Source organism: Mercenaria mercenaria, chromosome 2 (genome assembly GCF_021730395.1).
Source record: "Mercenaria mercenaria strain notata chromosome 2, MADL_Memer_1, whole genome shotgun sequence".
Classification (NCBI taxonomy): domain Eukaryota; kingdom Metazoa; phylum Mollusca; class Bivalvia; order Venerida; family Veneridae; genus Mercenaria; species Mercenaria mercenaria.
This window is the reverse complement of record NC_069362.1, coordinates 62,335,171-62,359,052: the sequence shown is the minus strand read 5'-3', so window position 1 is coordinate 62,359,052 and position 23,882 is coordinate 62,335,171. Positions and strand designations below refer to the sequence as shown.

At 33.5% G+C, this 23,882-nt stretch overlaps 1 protein-coding gene across 1 annotated transcript in view; it reads left to right on the top strand.

Moving 5' to 3' along the window:
• Nucleotides 1-23,882, top strand: part of LOC123564135 (synaptotagmin-15-like) — a 397,543-nt gene that overhangs the window by 986 nt on the left and 372,675 nt on the right. The window lies entirely within an intron of this gene.

Sequence of the window (23,882 nt, the reverse complement as noted above, 5' to 3'; positions counted from 1 at the left end):
AACCGTTCATAAATATTAGTTGTGGTACAAACAGTTAATCGCTCAGAAATATTAGTTGTGATAAAAGCAGTTAACTGTTCAGAAATATTAGTTGTGGTACAAGCAGTTAACCGTTCATAATGATTAGTTGTGGTACAAGCAGTTAACCGTGCAGAAATATTAGTTGTGTTTCAAGCAGTAAACTATTCGTAATTATTAGTTGTGGTACAAGAGGTTTACCGTTCTGAAATATTACTGTTTTGGTTCGAGCAGTTAACCGTTCAGAATTATTACTGTTGTGGGACAAGCAGTTAACAGTCCAGACTCTTTATATATTGTAAATTAGCTGGTATTATGTTAGACAGGAAAAATAAATTTTTAATCCATCTTCATCCATTGAAATATATGTAATTCTCAGTTCAGAAATGTATGTGTTGCAGAGGCCAAATTGTATAAAACACCATCCTATGATATCATACTTGTAATCAAACTTTATATTAATAAATATATTTCATAGAAGTATCAATACAGTTAAAAGTATAACACATTGATTACCAGTAGCGTTGAAACATTTTACACGAGGACAACAGCGTTGCTTAAACAATGTTCAATTTTTCATTGCAATATCTTGCCTAGTTCAACTTACAATTATCAATATTCAAACTAATTTGTAATACAGTCGAACTTCGTTCGCCCGGACTCGACGGACCGACAAAATTTATTCGAGTTAAATTTATACATTATATAGGGATTTTAACGGGCTCTGACAATGAGTTCGGGCGAAGGTTGGCGTTTGAATTATCCGTGTTTGAGTGAACGATTTTTTCAACAGTTCTTCAGTGGGCCGGTGGTCTAGTGGTAACACGCGTGACTGTCAATCCAGAGGTCCGGGGTTCGAATCCCGGTCCAGGCACTGGAAATTTCTTAGATGCTATTGAGTGTCTCCCACCTAACTAAGAGGCCTGTACTGGTTCTTCCCAGGAAAGACGGCTCCGCGTGTATCGGTGCTCTACACCGGGCACGTTAAAGAACCAGACTGTCTATTTGCAAAGAGCTAGGCTAAGTTGGCCGGACAAGTCTGTATCTAAAAATGATATTTCTCTATCTGTTCTGGGGGTTTTATCTCATTTTGTCCCTCTGGTCAGATCGCTCTGTGTCCGTACTAGTAGAGGATGAATTTTGCGCCCTGTGTTGCTGCGTTTGCTATATGTAAAGCGCCTTTGAACGTGTTTATCATGAAAAGGGCGCTATATAAATCTGGTATAATAATAATATAATGAATAACAGTCAACCTAACGAGTGTTCAAGTATAACCCTACCTCCGCAAGTAGCTACCAACTTCTCAACCTGAATAAGAGGTGGCTTACAGACACAATTTCTTTTATCAAATCGTCACGGAGAATAAACACCTTACCCAGGTATCAAACTCACGACACCGCGATCCGTAAATCTGCGCTCTCAAACTGAGTTAAACGGACGGGCAAGTTCGACTGTACCTTTATCATATACATAACACATTTTAAAACTAGTCACAACCTTCACCGGAATGTCACAATTTATTGTTTATATTTGTTTGAATACTTATCATGGAATCATTTATTTCTTTCGCAAATACTTTCAGCAGGTGGAAAAAATAACAGGAGTAAAAGCTTTAAAAGGATTATCAAGGTGTATATAAAAACTTGGCACCTGTCAAATGATTTTATGCAAAATCTCATTTTACCTATCCATTAAAGCAAGTCAACATCAAAATAATAACGGTTGTGACATCAAGCTTCCAAAGAAAAACTAGAACGGTTTGTTAACATGACCTAATACTGTCAGCAATCTATTTGGAAGTGACAGGTTTTGGAATCGAAAAACATTTACTGTTATACTTTTGTCAATAATGACATTTTGGTTAGGTATCACGTTACAGCGACCACCATTATAGGTCATATGATGATTTCCAAGCTTTTGCTTGTGGAGGAAGATCCTTAATTTCACTTCGGGCATTTTCCTTCCATAAGCCGATCAGATGGCTTCCTCACATAACACAAGCGAAGTCTCAAACCCAAGGTGGTAAGTGGCAAGTGGTTTGAAGTAAGTGAGTTTAAGCACTCGGCCATGAGATTCCTAGAATCATCATATGAGTCTTAAACTTGACATGTTTTTAAAATATAGAGATACAAAAATATGACGTGCTTTTATATACAAAGATATAGAAAAGTTGTACACCCTGTCTGGAACTATTGATTTTTTAAACGGCATAAAAGCACAACATGGAAAGTATATACATGTATATACATACATGTATAATTGTATACATACATGTAGATAGTAAAGATGGTGATAATTACATATATACATATTTAGTTCCTTTGATTTATTCATAAATGCCTTGGTAGACAATCATCATGTACCTAGTGCCAAAATGGAATTATAAATGGAATCAAAAGAGATAAAGAAAACACAGAATATTCCTTGTTTTAATGTTGTATACAACAATGCGACGAGAGCCATTCCAAGAAAAATATCCAACGTGCCCGTTCTTTCTCGCAAAAAGTGACAAAATCCTTGCAATAAATGGCGCTTTCGCGTGTACAGTGTAGATTATATTAAGCGAGCAGTATGCAGGGAGTTGATTTTTGTAAAACAAAATTAGTTAAATCATGTCCTTATTCAAACTGTTTTAAACAGATTTCTTCAATACATAAAAAGTTCAAAAGCAAATTTAATCAGTAATATCGAACTGCAGAATTGAGCTTAATCAGCAAAACGTAAGAAAACTTTTCTGAGAAGCGGATTGCCTGTTTAACCTTGTTTACCGTTAAACATAGCTGCGGGTATCATATGCTTTAAGTAGAGGCAAATTCGAAAGTGCTTTGGTATCTTTAAGTGAATATGTCAAATATTTAAACGCACTTTATTTGAATATTACATTTCTTATGTTTTATAAAATTTTGCAAACTGATCGATCTTAAGTGTATGTATAACCGATACCGTAAAACATAGTTGCTTTAAAATCTTCAAACATTTGTGTTTTTGATCCGTAAGTGTTAAGTGTGTGTTGTTTTAAAGCTGTTTTAGTAGTATCAGGTAATATTTGAACGGTACATAAACTGCATCGTCATTTTGAATGGCAATTTCTTTACTTTCTGAAAGTGTGTCACATTCACACGTCGACCCACTAAAGGGGAACAATTTTCAATGTAGAGTTCTCAGGTCAAATACATCTACCAAAATTGATCAACGTTATAAAATGCCAATTAATGTATTTAATGACATTAATATTATTTAAAGAAAATTTGCATACATTATTGAGACAACTACACTATGCCGGATAACAGGTAGGCAAGGGTTTTGCTATGAAAGACACACTACCGGATAAGGCAGGAAGTTAAGTTAGGTTTTACTGAAACTTAGAGAACTTTAAAACGACAGAAACACGATAAACAGATAAGGAAAATACAAGCAGTTATTAATGGTCGCATAGTTGTTCACAAATATAATAAGAATCTGGCGCCATTCAGTCATAACTTCCGTGCAATATTCTCTTATAACTGATGAGGTAATTGTTTTCTGAGGATATGATTGGCAGATTCATTTTATGTCAGTTGCAGAAATTTCCTTTTCTCTATATGGCGGGACAATATTAATCCCTGACAATATTTGCGTATTAGTAAGAATTTTATTTATGCTCACAGAAAAACCTATTTATTACTTGAGATTTTAAAAAATGTATTTTTCTTTTACTGTACTTGATAATCAATATAATTTTCGTAATTGTTTTCATCCGATTAAGAATATATGTAGCTTTTAACTAATGCAGACACATAGATATGAACACTTACATATGTCGAATGGAAATAACACAAGTCTCTAAAGTAATAGTAAATAAAGTCAAACATATTTGATGTATATTTCTGTGACAAGACTAACATTGATAACAAATGTGTTCTTTTTGGCATTCGACAATTTTATGTTTTAGTTATAATTTCGGGTATTTTTCCATATTATAAATTGATGTAATCTTTATAATTGCGAGAGTAATAGGGTAACATAACTTATTGTAAACCCTTGCCCTGCTAAATTTCTATAATGAACTTGTCCACCTTTCAATTTGGACAGTACCATTAACTGTTAAAATGGGTGCTTACCAAAAAGATACTAGGTGTAGAGATAGACCCTAAAATTTTCAATGATAGTATTACATTAAATAAAGTCTAGAAATTAATTTCCAAGTCCTTGAAAAAACCAAAAATGATTTCACAAATGTGAAGTTTACGATAGTTTTGTTAATATCAATAACAGAAGTTTTAATTTAAAGTTGTGATCCACAAAAAATGACAACTCTTGCCTTGGGCTAGTACTTATAAGTAGATATCTATTAGTTTACTTCCCTTGCAATTACACAATTGAGTGGAAAATGAAAACTGTTTCAGACACAATATCATACTTTTTTGCACAACAAAATCATTAAGGATTTATTCATTTGTGTTTGATTAACCCCTCAAGACATGGTTCCTATGATTCTGTCAACTTACATATGGTAAAAAATTAACTTTTAACAAGCCAATAATAAAATGAAGTACCAGTAGGTAAATAATAGCGCAGATAATACAGTTTTGCTTGTATCAAAATGTCACAATAGATCCACTTTTGTAATACAGAACACCTGGTAGGATTAGTAAAGGTGCAATTATATTGATTTCTATTTCCTATGCCTACTAGGTGAATGGCGAACAGTGCAGACCATGATCAGAATGCACGGATGTGCAGGCTGATCTGGTCTGCGCTAGTCGCAAGTCAGAATCACTTGCCGCCAGCAGGCTAAAAGTAAAAGAGAACAACGTTCTTGTGGTCGTACATTGAGGTCTTGCACTGAAATATCCGCCTGCAGGACCACAGAGTACACTATTATTCAGTTCCGATAATGCAGACCTGCTGCTATGATTAATGGAGGATGCAATGCAAACATGGTAGAGCAAATATACGCTTAATGATTACTCCCTTACAGAAAATCACCATGACAATACTATTTATATGTTTGTATTTCATATAAGAGGATATTTGGGCACAAATGTTAGAACTTAGTTCATCTGAGAGTTTTACTTTACTAACATTTTCTCGTTTGCCAAGTTGAATTTAGAACAAGTTTGTGGTTTGCATGCCTCAAATGCGTTACAATACAGTTAATACTTTTTTGCCTTTCCATTTTATTGTATTGCATGACGTCTGGTTAACAAACACCCCACTTGCCCCTTCACCTTCCACTTTTCTGCCTTTTACATTACTTTCATTATGAATAGTCAATACTTATCTCGTTGATTGATAAATGAAGCTGATCGTGTGCTGTATCTATCCATTACATGGTCAAGTTCCAGGTGACCGGCATTGCGCTGTGTTGCTTGCGTTTGCTTTGCCAAATGCTTCCGGGAATTCTTCTCTTATCATTGTGTATTCATAATGGTTGCAATATTTACCACCGGTACTGAGTATCTGTCAGTTTTTGTTAATACTTTCGTTTTTTTTATATGCAAACTTATTGTTAATGTTTTTTTTGTAGCTACATGCTTTGTACCAATATACGAAATTAACTTGTTAAGGTATTTCTGAACGTTTGATACCGGAAGTAATGGCGAAACATCATTTATCCGGATAATGTAAAATAAAGCCTGGACATGGTACACAAAAGTAAAAACTGTTTTATGAACTGATGGTAATCTATGAGTAAATATATTAAAACGGCAATGTCACTTTCTTTCTTAAGTTGAAATATAATCTCAAAACATTTGGCAGGTTAAGTAATTCCAAATAATGTCTTAAAATCAGCGTGTAATGTGAGAATCTCTTCAATCATCGGTATTTATCTCAAAAACAAGAACATGCGTCGAAACATTGTTTTCACTATATTGTAGAGCATACATTTGTTTACGACTGTGAGAGGTTTCAATAAAATCTAGATTTTGGAAAAGAAATCTGTCAGCGAAAAAGTTATAAAAAATGTAATTTTCCAATAGACGCCCTTTATGAACACTTGTCTGAGGCCCAAATATTTCAAATATCAATCTAGCAAAAATCAAGCACACGACCTTTTTTTTCATTTGTCAACTTTAAGCATATTCTGAAGGTTGGAAAAATAAGGATTTAATCAAATTCTACATTGTATAAATCCTTTTATCTGAACGTGCCGAACTACCTTAATATAACTTATACCTTAAAGATCATACAATGACTAACTCAAATGACTCTGACATGAAAAGGCTGTCTTTCTAAACTATTCTGTATTTCCATTTATAGATAATATTCCTTTCACATCTGAGAATGTATTATTCCGATTAGTCACTTTACCACATTTCTCTTGTCTATGAAGGTCACTTCCTATCTTAAAAGCCGTCTCGACGAAACGGATGCTAAATCGATGGTGTCATACAGAAATGCCATTAGAGTTGTAAGAATTCATACTTTGAGCACTTGAAGTATCTAAGTTCTCATCGAGACGGTTAAACAACTTCAGATCCTTCTAAAGGCATAAAATGTAATTATTCTGCTGTATTTACATATCTTTTCGAGCTATATAGAAAATGTAACGACAGCAGACGATCACGAGGAACATAAAACTTCTTTTTTTTTATTTTCAAGCCGGTCCTGTACTATAGAATGTATATAGTAAACCTTTAAATCCTTAACTAAGAAGCACCAGTTGAACAGAAATATATTCCGAACTGATATCTGTCAAAGTAAAAATGCGTACCGTTCAAGCAAATCGTATTTTCGATTTAATACAATTTGCATTTCATTTTCGTCCAATAGCCCATGGCTGAGTCGTAAAAGTCTATGACAAATAATTTGCCGTGTTCATGCGAAGAATGTATGCTTCTTTCAGACCTGTGTAGTTTTTTTCGGAGATGATGTGATGTGTAGGAATAATAAGTGGATGAATATTTACGATATTTCTTTATAATAAAGAAAAGGTCCAAAACAGTGCCTTCAAACTTTTGAAACAGAAATGATCTCATTTGACAAGTGTACTGAAACGGTCAATTTTCTAGAAATATTACAGAACAATGCAAATCTTCAACAAACCAATATTATGCCTGTGTTGTATTTGAAATACATGTCTTATGTCTGGATATTGAATAAATACTAACAATACTGATAATAAAATGTTTATACTACAAGTCAGCGTCGCGTTAAAATAAATCGAAATATGATATTCATTTACTACCACAAAACTTGGCCATCATGACACATTTTTATATTCTCTGTTTTCAGAGTAGTCGTATTAAGCCCGCTTTTGCCCGGAATTACACAAGCTGTCGACAGCCAGTATAAACGTTGTTGAATGACAAGTTAATTTTAGACAGGGAATTAAATTAAATTAGAATTTAAACATTCTAAGGCATCTTTTGATTGGATAATATCGCATGAAAAAGGTCAATCAAGTAATTTTGTGCATTCAGACTTTTGCTATTTTTATATTAGGTAATCAGCCAATCAACAACAATAGTTTCTGGCTTAAAGCGTATATCGTCGTTTGTGTAGAGCAATAACGCTTTTGTTTTGGCTATTTATTCTAGTAACTTTGTACACTATTATTAATTTAATTTGCCTGATTGCATACGGCACTTCTGTATTTGTCGGAATATTACTTTCTTCATATTCAAAGTAAAATGTAATATATATTACATTTTACAATAATATTTATTTTATTCCACTTTGAATATGAAGAAATAAATAAAAATGATATAAAATATATTTTTGAAAAATAAAGTTTATTTTATGTTGAAAGATAATGCCGCATTTAAATTCTAGTTTCTTTGGAACTATCTGTGGTGCCAATTAAATAATATACATGATTCTATATTACCTGATGGTGCCAAATACGCAATTTTTCATTTCGTGTACTTAGCTGATTAGTTTCATCTTCATATAAGTGCCGGTGCACCATGGGAAGAACAATCAGGGGTTGATATACATTTAGTTTTGTAAACGTTTCTGAACCTAACTGATATTTAAGCTCAGTTTTATAGGTAAATAAAGTTGCTTGCACAAAGTTTTATTATCCAGTTAAATGGTAATAGGAGTGGAACATCTCGAATATTGTCTACATAAAATTTCTTTCGTTAGCCAATTATTTGTACTTTATTGGACTTTTCTAGTTTTATAAATCTCCCTGCTATAATTTTAATGCTTAATGGCATTTATATATAATTACGCATTCAAAATGTTACGTAATTCTACTGAGGAAAAAACACTTCCTTTTAACGATCAATAATGTTTAAGTAAAAATTAGATAAATGTGGCTGTCATTATATATAAAGATGTACGAATATCCTTTGGAAGCATCTAAGCAAAATAAGAACACACTTGGTTGACTGAGTCTCTTTAGGAGAGGAAACGTCCTACAAGGCTTTCAGCAAAAACGAATGTAAGATTGAAATTTGAATATTACTAAAATTAAATGCTTTTGACAGAAGATGTTTGGATTCCACTCGTATACTGTGACAATGATTTGCCCCATGTGGTTCTGGGACGATCTGTGTATGAAAAGAAATGGAACCACTGCCTTATCCTTGCATGATCGTAAGAGGCGACTAATAGGGTCTTCACACTTGGTTTTGCTGTAACTCTGTGATTCCAGCAGGTATGCCAATTTTGATTCCATACCTCATGTTTTTATTTCGATGTAAATGAGATGTGAAACCAAAATTTGTAGTCCTGTTTGGCGCCATAGAACCTATACTGTGTTGGTGCGCCGTAAAACCTAAATAAATAAATAAAATAAATAAGTGACAATGATTTCATGAAAAAGAACTTTTTCATTTCTATTTTCCCTGTATGCATATATGATTACGCTGTTTGATTTGTAGCCAGCATATATTATCTATGTTTATTACGCTTGATGAATTGTAGCCAGCATATATTATCTATGTTTATTACGCTTGATGAATTGTAGCCAGCATATATTATCTATGTTTATTACGCTTGATGAATTGTAGCCAGCATATATTATCTATGTTTATTACGCTTGATGAATTGTAGCCAGCATAGCATGTATTATCTATGTTTATTACGCTTGATGAATTGTAGCTAGCATACATGTATATTATCTATGTTTACTCCGACTGATGAATTATAGCCAGCATCTATGTACGCTCGATGACTTGTAAAAAATATACATATTCTATGTTAAATTATAGCCAACATATATTCTCTATGTTTACTGCGCTCGTTGACTTATAGCCTACATATATTACATTTGAAGAGTTAATGCTCCAGATATTGTCTTTCAATGTAGTCATCTATAAACAATAACCAAGTAATAGCATATTATGCATTTGTCCGCAGCAGAAATTATACTAGGACTCTGTTTTCAGAAATGTGCAAAATCAAGAGTTTATGCGACTATTTTGAAAATTTTCATGTACCATTTTCAAGATAATATTATATTAACGTAGATTGGAATCCGCATGCGAAATGCCGTGCGGATGCTAACTAAAGGGTATATTTGTTTGTACTTATAAAAAGCTTCGTGAGGAAAAATACTGGTGAGTTGACACAAAATTGCGACTTGTCAAAATTGACAAGGAGAACAGTGTTAGTGAACTTCAAATTCCTACATTTTGCTTATCAAAATAAAACAACAAAAAAATATGAAAGACGCTACTGAAATCCAAGTTGTTCAATATATTGTGTTATCTATAAAATTATCATTCTGTACAAATTTTGCGTGATGTTGCATTGGCAATAACATATGATAAAACACAGGAAATGCTTAAAATGAAATACGGCAAATTGATAAAAGAGATAATGAACAACAAGCAGTTCGTAATTGTCGTAATGTTGTTCAGAAATCTGATAAGAGACTGGTGCCATCTAGTCGTTATGTTTCTATGATATTCTTGTTTCTGGTGAGGTTATGATTTATATGTTTTATTTTCTGGTCCTTCGGGATCATTGATTTCAACTCATTTAGATTTGAGGATTGAATACTGCTTAAGCCGGTGCTAGGGGGCGTGGGCAGTGTTGCATTTCCATTACTACTCATGAACAGACTCAATCAAACCGGGTCTGCAATTTTCACTGTTTGCATTGTTTTCGGTGCTTCCGAGGGATCTACTTTCCAGATTTTATTATTCGAAAGTTCTGCTAAATATTTATTTGTTCCGTAATACATTTTCCAGTCATTTTTTCATTTGCCGTACGGACACAAACTTACAGTTTTGTTTGTGCAAAGTAGTGGTATTTTGCAACAGTTTGTGGTCATTCCATTTGTATCCAAATGATCATTTCTTTTCTTTTTGTAATACATTTTAATACAAACTCGAACATAACTTTGAGGGAATTTACCTAATTAGTTCCGCTTTGTTGGACGACATTTAAAAGACAAAACAGACAGTATAATACACAGAACAATGTTTTATTTAAACATTAATACATACGTCTTTTAGAAAATAGAAAACATAAATAATTAAGGAAACTGTCGGCAATAGTTATTGGATAGTTATGCTTCACGTATGACGTACGCGATCATTATCGATACATATATTGCCGGGGACAAGATACTAGCAGTAACAATCCACCAATAATTGGACCTATTGTTACACCTCTAAGATATTTTTTTCTATCTAGATTCATTACACTGTTGATATTTACATATCTGTGTTAGCTATGTAGTTACAGTACTGACGTCATAAGCTCGTGGCGAGCAGGATACTTCTTACATTTTTGTGTTTTTCTATATACCAAGTAAAATAACAACTATTTAAAATTTGAACCCAAAAGCATAAAAAAGAAAAAAACAAAAAAATTGATTTACATATTTTTTATATTTTCTCATTAATATTTTAGATAATGTTACAAATTTAAAGATTTATAAACAGGACATTTTTCAATTTAATCATTGGTGAAATCTCCTTGTAACAAACCATAAAAATAATTTAATAATTCAGCATTCCATTTTGATGAATAGTCTCAATTGCCGTTAAAGTCGCTAACTTATCATCACAAGCTCCGTTTATGAGTAGAAGTTATCCTGCTTTCAGACCGTTTAAAAATATGAGGAGAGCATAGTGAGACTTTATCAAACATAGAAAAGTGGTTGCATTTTATTAAAAGTACGGCGAAACGGCTAATTGTCTGGAAGAAATGTACTTAATGACTTTCAACAATATAATCTTATATACGTAAAGATCTAAACATAATCATCCAAAAACAATAGCGGTTTTCCATAGCCACCTCCTAAAATCGAAAGCTTTAAAGCGTGTGTATAAATGTATTACATTTACACAAAAATACACAGACAAAGTGAAAAATTAACGAAGACATCACAAACACATAAAAGAACACGGTAGGGTGCCTTAGAACTGTCAATGACAAAAACGCAACTTAAGAGTTTAAACACCAACATTTCTGTTTATTACACGATGTCCCAATGTTATAGGACTGGATAAAAAGCAATCCCCACCAGTTGAATCCCTAACACATAAAATGATAACGTATGATTTGTTAATATACATGTAATATAAAAACTAAGGTAACAAACCATATACGCATGTCCTTAAAGCTTATGCAGGAAACAGCAATAAGACAAATTCAACAAAGGGCCTGACGAAACAGGCAAGAAGACTAATATCAAAGCAGCACAGTCCAAGTTTGCTGGAGCTTCCTATGAATCTGTTACCTAAAGTATTTTATGCGCTTCGTACCTCACAATTTATTTCGTGAATGACAGAGAATCTAGATATAACTTAAATAATACATGTTTGTAAAACATACTAAGGCTACATGTCAGCATCACATCAAGCTCTTTTACATTATCCATGCACATCTAATATTGACACTAAAAGAATTTATTTCCTCTTCATTGACTGGGTAGCTCTTTTTTAATATCTTCAATGAAAATTGAAATAGAATTTCTCGACGGTTGTCGAGCTCAATTAATATCTTCCTTACCTAATTATTGTACTTTTCAGGATTTCTCTTGTTTTAAAACTCATTTTGTTCTAGCTTAATTATTTAATTTCTTTAAGAAACATACAAAATGTAGCGTTCAAAATATTTTGAAACTCGTCTGAGAAAATGAATGGCTACATAGTTTACCAAAATATTCTTGAATCATTGAGATAGACTCTCCTACACTATCTGTAAATGTCACGAAAACTGTATTTGCTTTTAACTAACTGACGGCACTAATGAGAACGCATCAACGAGGAATCACGGAGGTCGTAAATGTCAGCCTTGCGGTGAACATTTTCCCGAGTTTTAATGACCCCCTTTTGACTTTTTTGATAAACATGTAAATGTTATGGTTACATTTGCTGGAAAAAAGTTTATATATATTTCTCATTTTGCAAGTAAAAAGAAGCGACGTATATCCTGCGGAAATAAACCAACGGAAATTGTAAAAAGTACTGAATCTCGAGTGAACTCAACTTGATATCGTTCAAAAATGTTTTATGCAAACTACATAAATCTTAAACCAATATTAAACGTTTCTTACTACACCAATAAATATGTGGTACAAACCGTGTCTAAGACATTTTATAGAATGATATTTATAGATCAATGCTAAAGGTTTCTAGAATACATGTTATTTACTTTCACGATTAACAAACGATTGCTTAACACGTACCAGCAATATTGAGTTAGACCAGACACCTTATAGTTATGTCCTCCTTAAATAACACAGCATTTATTTAAAGCAAAACGGACCGTAATCTAATAACGAACTTCTTAATACTTTGCTAGTCCTTTCTGTTATAACTGCATTCTAATTTTATTAATCAATACAGTAATTTAGATGATTTTTCTTGTCTTACTTTAAATAAAATGTATTTTGTCTGAACACACTTCTGTCGCAATAATATGTTATTTGCTTATTTTTCCAAAGTTGAATTATATGTCCGTACTAGTTCATGAAGAATAATTTCCTACAAGAATCTTTGTCAGCTTACAAAAAATACGTCCGTTTCATGTGTACACCGAAACCAGTTTTAGCGGCTTAGGAAGGTGACAAACGAGTAGTATGAAAACCCAAGTGTCATTTGTTTTTATTAGATTTTCATTACCATTTTAAGCAATTTTGTCAATTAAGTCCGGCATTTTGGAGCTGCAGGCTAAACATGTCAATCCAACCAGCGGATGCAGAGACAAAACATGGATTTAATTATAAGTCTTCCTTTAACATTGTTTTCGAAAACTATTTCAAGTTAAATTCTTGTACACATCATTCACAGATACTGTTTGAGTTTCTTAGAATGAATTTAACAAAGTAGTTATTTTATTTGTGAACCGATCGCATTAACTGAGTGAAGCACGGATCGATCGCATTAACTGTGTGAAATCACTTGCCCCTCATCGATGTGGGTTCGAGCCTCACTCGGGGCGTTGAATTCTTCATGTGAGGAAGCCATCCAGCCGGCTTACGGAAGGTCGGTGGTTCTACCCAGGTGCCCGCTCGTGATGAAATAATGCACGTAGGGGCACATGGGGGCTTCCTCCACCATCAAAGCTGGAAAGTCGCCATACGACCTATAATTGTGTCGATGCGACGTTAAACCCAATGAAATAAACTGTGTGAAGCATTCGTCATACATAAATATCGGATCTCAGCAACTATACATTAGTCTAGATCTAAAATTAAATCTACACCATCTAGATCAGCGAGTGACAGCAAATAATGAATAATGACATTTTTAACTGAAAGTCTTTGAGAAGCAGAAAGTTGTAATAAAGCTTTTTGTAGGTCATTACAGTAAGCGCGATTTTGTAGGAAATAAATAATATTTTGTGTCAAGTTATAGCCTTGAAGTTTTATAACTGTACTGTAAGACTGTACTCAGTGAAACATCGTACCGTTAATGTTTATATTTCATAACTTATAAGATGTTCCAGAGCATGTAAGTATCTCTTATCAAAAAGCTTCTTCAGAAGAGCTTTTGTTATTCTGATTGCTGTATTTTTGCCGTCATTATAAATATTCATTAAATTCAAAAATAATCTAATACACTTCTTCGACAAAATGTACCTATTCCTGATTTCAACTTTAATTACAAACCATATTCTGTTGAGAAACAATGCATGCTAAGTGTTGAACCCAGTTGATTGCTATGATTTCTGTTCTGATTATGCGATGTCGTGGGCAGATGAACGACTCCGCAGCATGTGTCACATTAATCCTAAAAAAAGGCACGAACTGAATTTATAATTGCCCACTTTTCTGCTCGTCGTTCCGTATTTCTCTTAGTTCTTTGGCTTCCGCAAAGTCAACGAGTACATACGTTAACAGTTACAGGGGTTATATTTCTTTATATGAACATAATTATATTTGTTTTATAGAGTATTCCTGTGATACGGATGAATGTTGCGGTAGTCATTTTATTTACGCTATCTTGTGATATAGGAAGATGGTAGATGTTAAAGAGTGAGATTTGGGATCAGTGAACTAATTTAAACTACCCTTTATAGTAATGTCGACTGTCCGTTTCATGGCAATTATTGTATACTTGTATCCGTATTGTTTACTTCAGTTTTCATTGCTTTGTATTTTTAGATTCATTTTTATTTGTATATACATGTGTTAAATTGGATTACTTGCTTATACATTTATATATCTCCCAATTTGCAAGAGGATTGTTGTATGGGTGGCTACATTCTTTGCATGTTGCTTTTCAAGCTGCGCTTTTGTCCTTCTTTTAACATAGAAACAATCCTTATTTGTCCTCAAGACTGGAAGTATCTAAGTAACTAGGGAAAACTGACACGCTGTATGGTGGATGAGCACCACATTTAATATACCTGTCAGACAGAATTATGGGACTATATTTTTCATTATTCTGGAAATTAGCTCCATTCCCTTATTATTTAAGTAATATTGCCTTTACTGTTTTGCACAAGATTAAGCAAAAAAAAGTGAGTTGGCTTTTACCTACAGAGACATCTAGTTTTCATGTAAAAATGTAGAAATATCTGGAAGTCAATTACTGATTATGGGAGTCCAAGACGTATATATGTGATTGAAGTCCACGGAATCAATCTCAACAAAGAATGTCAAAAACGTAGCTGAACTCAGTTTTTGAATGTAACTTACGTCATAAACAATATGTATAGTGCTTGTTCATTTTAGAACACTTTGGAATAAGTGTTTGAAGTCTCTGAAGACTTTTTATTCCCCCGCCACGAGTGACTTATAGGAGTGGATCTCCGTCCGTCCTTCCTTCTGTCCACTTGTCCGTAACAATTGTGTCCGTTCCAAATAACTTAAACTTTGCTCAAATGATCACTTCATCAACATGATCAAGACAATATGCAGAACGGAACGCATAAGTCAATCATGTCGACTAAAGGTCAAGGGCACAACTCAAGGTCAAAGGTTTGAGCTTTCCATTTTGTGTCCGCTCTGTATCTCCTAAACCCATTGAAGGATTTCAATATGACTTGGCTGTAATATTTCCCTTCCCTTATCAAGACGATATGCATAACTCAATATTCACCCATGCCAGATCAAGGTCAAGGTCACAACTCAAACGTATGAGTCTCCATTTTTTTGTCCCTTCCTTTTCTGCTTAACCACTTGAAGGATTTTCTTGAAACTTTGGTCAAGTGTTCACCTTACAAAGATGGTTTGCAAAACCCACGAGTCAGTCACGCAGGCTCAAGGTTAAGGTGCTGAAGTCGACATACATGGACTATAAAATATACTTAACAACGTCAATGCTTCCACCCAAAACCATCAACCCTTTCACTTTTCTTTACATCGGCGGGGGATATAGCTGTCTTCCAGATTGCCTTGTTTAACGGTAGTTGTTTAACGTTAGTTTAATCATACAAACCATTCTTTTATCCGTAACTATACCCATATGCAGTTTCAAGCTTTTATCTTAATATCGTTACATTAGTCCTTGTTTGTATTTCCAGTCATTCTATATAAAAAATGTGCAGGATTAAACTAAGATATGAGCATACATGGTTGAGTAACACTAATTTGTTCTGATGTATTATGTAGATAAAATTTACAAGATATCGTACAGGATGGCATCAATAAATATTTTAGAGTAACAGTGGTTTATGCAGACAACTTCTTATCTTAAAAAACTTCTCGAAAGGTTGGATGGCTTCTTAGAACGAGTTTTTCGATCTGAAAATTTCGCACTAAAAGCTTTTGCACTCAATACATAACTTTTAAAAGGTTTAAGCAGTATACAGCATCTCCATATTTGCATTATGCATGGTAATGCTAGCCCTATCAAAAAATTTACATCTACGTATAAAACAAAGAAAATAGATTTAGTTCAGAACATAACACTAGAAATTGAAAGTATCACCGAGAAAGGATAGCCTAAACTAACTGTAAATTTACATTAAAATTCATTAAATTAGGTTTTTGTTTGCACATCTTGGAGAAAAGCTAAAATAACTGGTATACTTTTTCAGGGAATAAAACATGCAATTGTTTAAAACAATGGTATTGTTTAAGCATATTGTAATTACGTCAAGGGAAAGAACTGATTTTTACCTTGAAACAAAAGCATGTATATTTACGTTCATGACAATATTGTTGCTGTGAAATCAACATGTTTGGACCTGGACTAGAATAGACATTCAAAGATAAAAAAACAGTATAGTTTGTCATTTTAAGTGGGATTGATTGAATTTTCACGAAAATTTCTAAGTATAATATTTTCATTACATTTCCAGCTTTATGTAGTTTTCATGTCACATCCAGACTATAAAACCTAACACAATAACCGATTTGTGAAAACTTTACATTACTGCTGTCTATGTTTGTCACTCCTTCTAAAAGGTTGTCTCGGCAAGGGATGCTAAATCGATTTTTTCGAAGAATAAATGTCTTTAGAGATGCAACTTATAACTAGAAATACGATGAAAATATTCATTTGCAGGAGACATTTTCGAAAATCTGAGTTTGTTGGCATACTTGTGAGTACTTAAGTTACGAGATTAGCAACCTACCATCCTTTCGAGCACTCAACTGAAATCATTACCGTTACCAGTTTTGAACAAGAGACCAAGACATAGACGCTTTAATACTAGAAAGGGAAATAATGTTAACTTCTACTGCTTGAACGATTAAGAGCAGTGTACGCAAACGCTTTAAGAAGATACTTTGGAGAAATAGAACGAAACCAAGAAAAAGAAACAGCAGACTCGGTTTGAATGAGTCTGTTCATAAGATATAATGAAAGTGCAGACTCGGTTTGACTGAGTCTGTTCATAAGGTATAATGAAAGTGCAGACTCGGTTTGACTGAGTCCGTTCATAAGGTATAATGAAAGTGCAGACTCGGTTAGACTGAGTCCGTTCACAAGGTATAATGAAAGTGCAGACTCGGTTTGACTGAGTCTGTTCATAAGGTATATTGAAAGTGCAGACTCGGTTAGACTGAGTCTGTTCACAAGGTATAATGAAAGTGCAACAACCCCACGCGACTTTATCGGAACTCTATTAAACAAGAATATTTCATGTGTCAATTTGTTTGTTATCATCCTTTTTAGAAAGAAAGTATTTTTGCCGTATTTATGTATATATAAATGTACAGACGGGATGATATATATGTGTAGGATGAGTTTCTTTTCGTATGTCTTGTCCAGGATTCATCCTGCATTATCCGGTTCCAAGACGTAACGTCATGACTTCCGGTTTAACAAAGGAGCAGGCTACATTGTACTTTTATGTTCAACGCAGTCTCCTTCAGCCACTAAGCAGAGGGTTGGCCTTTCATCTACAGCATCGAACTGTTGCTTATAAACTTTTGTCCTTAACACCAAGTTAAGTTGAATAGTACAAGGTATTTTGTGTTCTTTATTTTAATATGACACTTTCTTATAAACGACTATATATTTATATGTATTTAACTTGTTAAAAACAATGTACTTATATATTTTATAAAACGTTTATACTAGTTACTCATATTTAATTGAATAAGATTAATTACGTACAATTGTTTTTCGTTGAGTGTGACCTCGATATTTGACGTAGCAGTCTAGGTCTTACAATGAACAATGTAAAGTGATGTAGACTTAAGTCAATACATGCAAAATATCGACAGGAATAAAGTCGAGAAAAACCCTGATCATGATAAACTTTGATCAAAGGTAAATAACTGTCTGAGTCTTGCACGTGACATATTGTCTTGTTATAGCGGATGTCTGTAACAGTTGTTTGAATAATAAAGACACCGGACGATAAGACTTCAAAGCTAAGTGAGTCATTAACTTAGGAGAGATACTCTTTAACGCAGTGCTGTCTTGTAATAATGAATGTTTACGCGGGACATCATGTCTAATGGTATTTTTTTTAAAAATGGCATTAACGTTTTGGTCCTGACATGTGAGCTAACGTTCTACCTCATTTATGGTTAATGTTTCCCAAAAGATCTGATCTTATAATATTTCAATGAGAAATAAATACAACATAAAAACGAAGAATAATGGTTACAAAAGCAATTCTTTCCTCTAAATTAACGCTTGGACAGATGCTACGACATTTAATTAATCGCATAAAAAGAAAATTTCTCCGTAAAAAGCTTATAATCCTGGACAGGGACTTTAGTTAATTCTTCATACCACAACTAGACAACCACCTGAGATTTAAACAATAGGACAGTGCTTCCTTAATTAAGCTGCTTCAAGTGTCGCAAGCAAATATAGTACATGAAACGAATCAGTTAATATTCTGAACCATCCTGTGGAAGCGTCCTTTCTTGTAAAAAAGATCACTATGACAAACAATGCATAAAGCAGGTTGAGTTTAAAGGTATACTGGCAGATTTCTAACTGCATCGTGCATACGTTCCGCTTTTGCTTGAAGGTCAAGCTCGTCCCCTGAAGCTATCAGCGGGACGGCTTTGTTTTCTCGAGTTTTTAATTTGGAGTCAGACAAATACTGTAAAATGTATCATAGAAATTTTATAATGATCAATTATACATAGGTTCTAGCCATATATTTGATCAAACATTCCCGTCTGTCGCGTTTATTTACTTTCCTTCAATATATTGGCTTTCAGATTTAACTTATTGAAGCAATGTTATTATTGTATCTACAAAATATTTTGCAAATTATTGATACCGGTTGCTACAAAATGAATGTAAATTTTAAACATCTGTTCATGACTTGTGCAGCTCTTAGCCCCGCAAAAATTCTACTCATACCTGTCTCAATAAACATGTATGCATGAAAAACATGTATGACAAAACATAACTTTAAAATGTTATGACTTATAAAATGAAGCATGTTATACAAGTAAAATAGGAACATAGACATGTAGTTATCCAATGTCTTATCATAAAATGTATATAGATTTGTTTTATTACTGGATTATTATAAGCACAATGTTTCCATTACAATCTTATATATTTATATCCTTATTTCCCTTATTTAATTATTTCAACATTTCGGATAATATTTAAAAGTGTCGATACTAATCAGTTAATATTCTGAACCATCTGCTGATTTAATGACATTTAAAGCCTTCTTGACAAAGTGGAGGCTAAATGAAATATTTGACTGACAATTAATGGTTAAATTGCACATAATTACACCAAAAACTCTTTAAGATCTTTTTTACGTCTTTCTATAATTATACTTTTGCTACTATCATTATTATGATAAGAAAAAAACCCCATAGAATTGGGGCCAAGATGCGGCTGAACTTTCTATGTCATCAGAGTTCAGCAGAATAGAGTTAATCCCTAGCAGAAATTCAAAAGTGATAACTGTAACTCTTTAAAAAAAGTATTATTTTATTGATTGTAAATTTCTGACGTGGCAAGTCGGAGCATGTCTTTATCTTGGTTCTCGTTACTGCCTTAGAGGAAGCATTTGACATTTATTGCATCATACGTTCAAGGACGATGAAAATCCATAATCGTGACGAGTCGGAGCATGTCATTATCTTGGTTCCGTTTGATTTAAATATAATTTGACATTTATTGCATCATACGTTCAAGGATGACGGACATCCATAATAAGATAAAAGGACAACGTCTCGGCAAATGTCGTGTCTAGCAGATGTCTTTCAAAAGCCCATCCTTCATGTTATATCCAGGCAGATCCTAAAATTATGACATTTAGTTTTCAAAAGAATTTCTTTATTGCTTTATGTGTTTTCGAAATTAAACTGACGGAAAATTTCAATCATATGAAGGAATTCTCTTGTCGAGACAAGGAGGGTAATAAAGACACTAAAGCAAGAACGGACGATTTGATATCCAACGTACAGACTTACCGTTATCACATTGATACATAGAGGATATTTGTTTGTTTGCAGTGTGATATCGAAATATATCTTCACCGATAAGGGAGACAATTGAATATTTTCACGAAGGCGGAGCCTGAGTGAAAATATCAGAATTGTCTCCCTTATCGGTGAAGATATATTTCGATATCACACTGCAAACAATCAAATTTTCTTTTTATTTTATGCTAATTGGTGCAGATCAACGAATTTTCTGTTTATTACATGCTTACATGTTCAAATAAGACCAATACTTCATGATGATATTAGGATTTGTTTAGGCTACCGTGTTACATATGATACATCCGCTAAATTACCATGGACACTCAGGCACATTGATATCGAATATTGGTGATTAGGTCCGTGAAATCAACACGACGCCATTTTGTTTTTAAAAACAAAAACTGCATTTAAAATATTTTGTTAAAAAAATGCACAATCCGCGGCCAACAGACAGTAATTACGTATGCATATTTTAAAACTTTTCGGTCAATGCCGTCAGTTCGTTAAATAACCGGAAGCTTGCTTTGTTTACAAACGCTGCGAAGGTCAGATTAAAAAACAACCCGGAAAACGTAAACAACTGGGGAATATCCGAAAGTCCTTGGAAAATCAAGCTGCAGAATTAAATATCATCATGGATTTAATGGAAATATTGGTCTAGGAGCTGTATAGCATAACGAATAGCCTCACAATAGGATGGAATTTGGAACGCAACTGGCTGGGTGGGGAAGAATTTCGACGAAAATGCTGGCATATTACGTAAGGTTGAGTTGATGTCTTGTGGTAATAAACTAAGACAACAACCAACTAAATGTGCTGTCGCCAGTAAAATCTACTATACGATAGTGAGGAACCGATGAAAAGTGGAGGAAAAACGTATCTATCATATAGATATATGATATATAGCTATGGCAAGGCAAGCAACCAACTTTTAAGGTAACATTTCTAGAGCATTATTATTTCTTTTGCAAATTTTATTATAGCTAGCTTGTCCTATATAGGATTGTCTAGCTGTACATGTCTCCTGTATGGCTTGAATGTTAGAATTATAATAGGACACCAGCAAGTATAAAGGCAACAAGGGGAGTTAATTAAAGAATATATTTCAAGGGAGATAATTTTATCTGAAAAAAAAGAAGTTCGGCACTGTGAGTGATATAGAGAAATATCTCACTGATATTTTTCAGTATTTCACCAGTAAGCATAAAATAAAGTTTCATACACTACATCAACTATTTATAAATAAGACACTGTTTGTTTCGAGAAAAAATGTTGACTACTTGTCAATAAATGCAACGTAGAATCAAGTTTAGCACGATTATAACCGTTATCTAACCATAGTAGAGTTGTGAGAATGAAAGGTTATATGATTGACAAAATTGTTTTCAAAATGAATTAATGGTTATTTAAGACCTGTTTAAGAAACGAGTGGAGTCATTATATTTTCTTATTTTTTTATTATGTTTGTCACCATCTTTCCAAAAGAAAGTGGACAGATGACCCATCAGTTGTTTCTGAGAAAATAAAACTCGACAAAGGAGACATATTGCATACCTTACTATGAATAGTCCATAGTTATTAACCTTAAAATTACCAAAAAATAGTTCTTCACTGGCTGCAATGATATTGGCATATATGCTAATAAAATGTCATTGCATATTTTCGGTCTATGGTGGAACGTCAGTGCGTTCTGACGTCAATGCTATATGGCAGTGAATAGAATAAAAATGACAATAAACAGCTGAGGTGTGCCTTTTGGCCACAGTGATACACCTAGTTTCATACTGGTCCTCGGACTAACCCCATCGAATTGTTATTGCCTTAGCTGCGCCATAATGACAAGAAGGCCCACGGCAGCCGCATATTAATCTCTTTTTATTATTTCTGATTTTCTTGGCGCAGTTGCAGATGCTAAGTGCGCATGTCAGGAGATGGTGTCTGAGGACAATAGCCGCTTTACATCTAAGTTAGCTCAAACGTAATCTTCGTCATTATCGGTTAGACCTATGCATATCAATAAATAAGAATCTGAACCTATGTAACATATAATGTGCTTTTGAGTATTGTAAACCATGCATTTAACACAACGTTATTTTGTTATTTTATCTACCATTTAGAGATAAAAATGGCCGCCAGTATACTGATAATAAAAATGTTACCAATGAGTTATGAGACTTGATGTTTTCTAAAACTACTTCCAGTTTTTTTTTTATATTTAAGAAATGTGTGTTTTTGTTGTTGTGGTTTTGAAGTCCACCCATCAAACATAATAAAACAAAAGCTAAATATATACGTCTAAATTGACGTTCCTCATAATTTCTTTCAAGGAACGCAGAAATTACCACTGATGATGGATATTGTAAAAGGTATTTGAAAACAGACAAGTGTCAATGTAATATGGTTCAGTTGAATATGTAACTTGCCTGTTCGTTTGTGAATGTGTCCCATCAAGCCACATTGAAGTAATCACTAATGCATATTTTATCTGTACTTTTTAAGCATTGAAGTAGCCATAGATAATGATTCTTATCTTTAACAGTTAACATGTTTTCATATTCCCGATCGGAAACGAGACAAACTCGCTCTTGAGACTCTTTTTTACTGTATTATTTCTGTAATTTGAAGGGAATAATTATCTTGAATCGTGTTTTCTGATTAGTCTGGAAGGGCTTAATCAAATCGTTTCTCTATTTTTACAGTTTAGTGGCAGCACAATTTTTCTCTGACAGACAAAATCTGATTGATGACCATTTTTCACGAGATTTTGTGAGATTATTTTTATAACATAAATATTTCAAATAAACGATATAAGAAAATCTTATTTGCAGACGACATTGAGCAGCCTATTCAGATATGTTTACATGTATATTTTTCTTTGTTATTAGCAAAACTGATTATTATTTATCATACAAAACCCACTAACCTTTGTATTTTTTTTTATTAGCGCCATTTTCAAACAGTATTTTAGTGCAGTTCACCTAACCAGTGATCCTGGATTCTGTACCATAACTTACCTGTCTTCCGCATGTAACTGAAAATTGTCCCGCATGAATCAAAGGTGGAGGAGGAATGGTGTTAGACAGATTCAACCGTAGGTATGCGCTCTTTCTGTTGAGCTAAGTGGTCGGGCTCCGTCTGTTCAGAGAATGGTTATAAATGTAAATATTTGGTTTCACAATTGCACGAAACTTTTCCGTTTCTTTGTGAATTGTAATATTTTATAGCAGTTACGGAAAATATTATTCACATTGCATTATTATATATTATATTTATAAAATTGCACTTGAGGGTGCTATTATGAAGTTAATACAATGTTAGCCGGAAATATAACGCAAACGACTCCTCTCGGTTTGCATTATCTGTACAGTGTCGTCTGTCATTCTCAAAACAAGTGTATTTTGATATTTATTTTATTTTATCGAAAATATAGATGAAAATATAAAATGCTAATGTTACTGTGAATCTTGTTCAGTGTGCGAAAAAAAGCAAGTTGTAGACAAAAGTCAGGCGTGTTCATGTGCCATTCATGGTAAACTCTTTTCTACTTTTAGACTAATGGGTAATTTCATGGGTGTGCTATTATGATTTCCCCTATGTGACCTCTGAAATATCCAAACACAGTGGTAAAGATTTTTATAGTGAATTTCTTAAGAGGTAT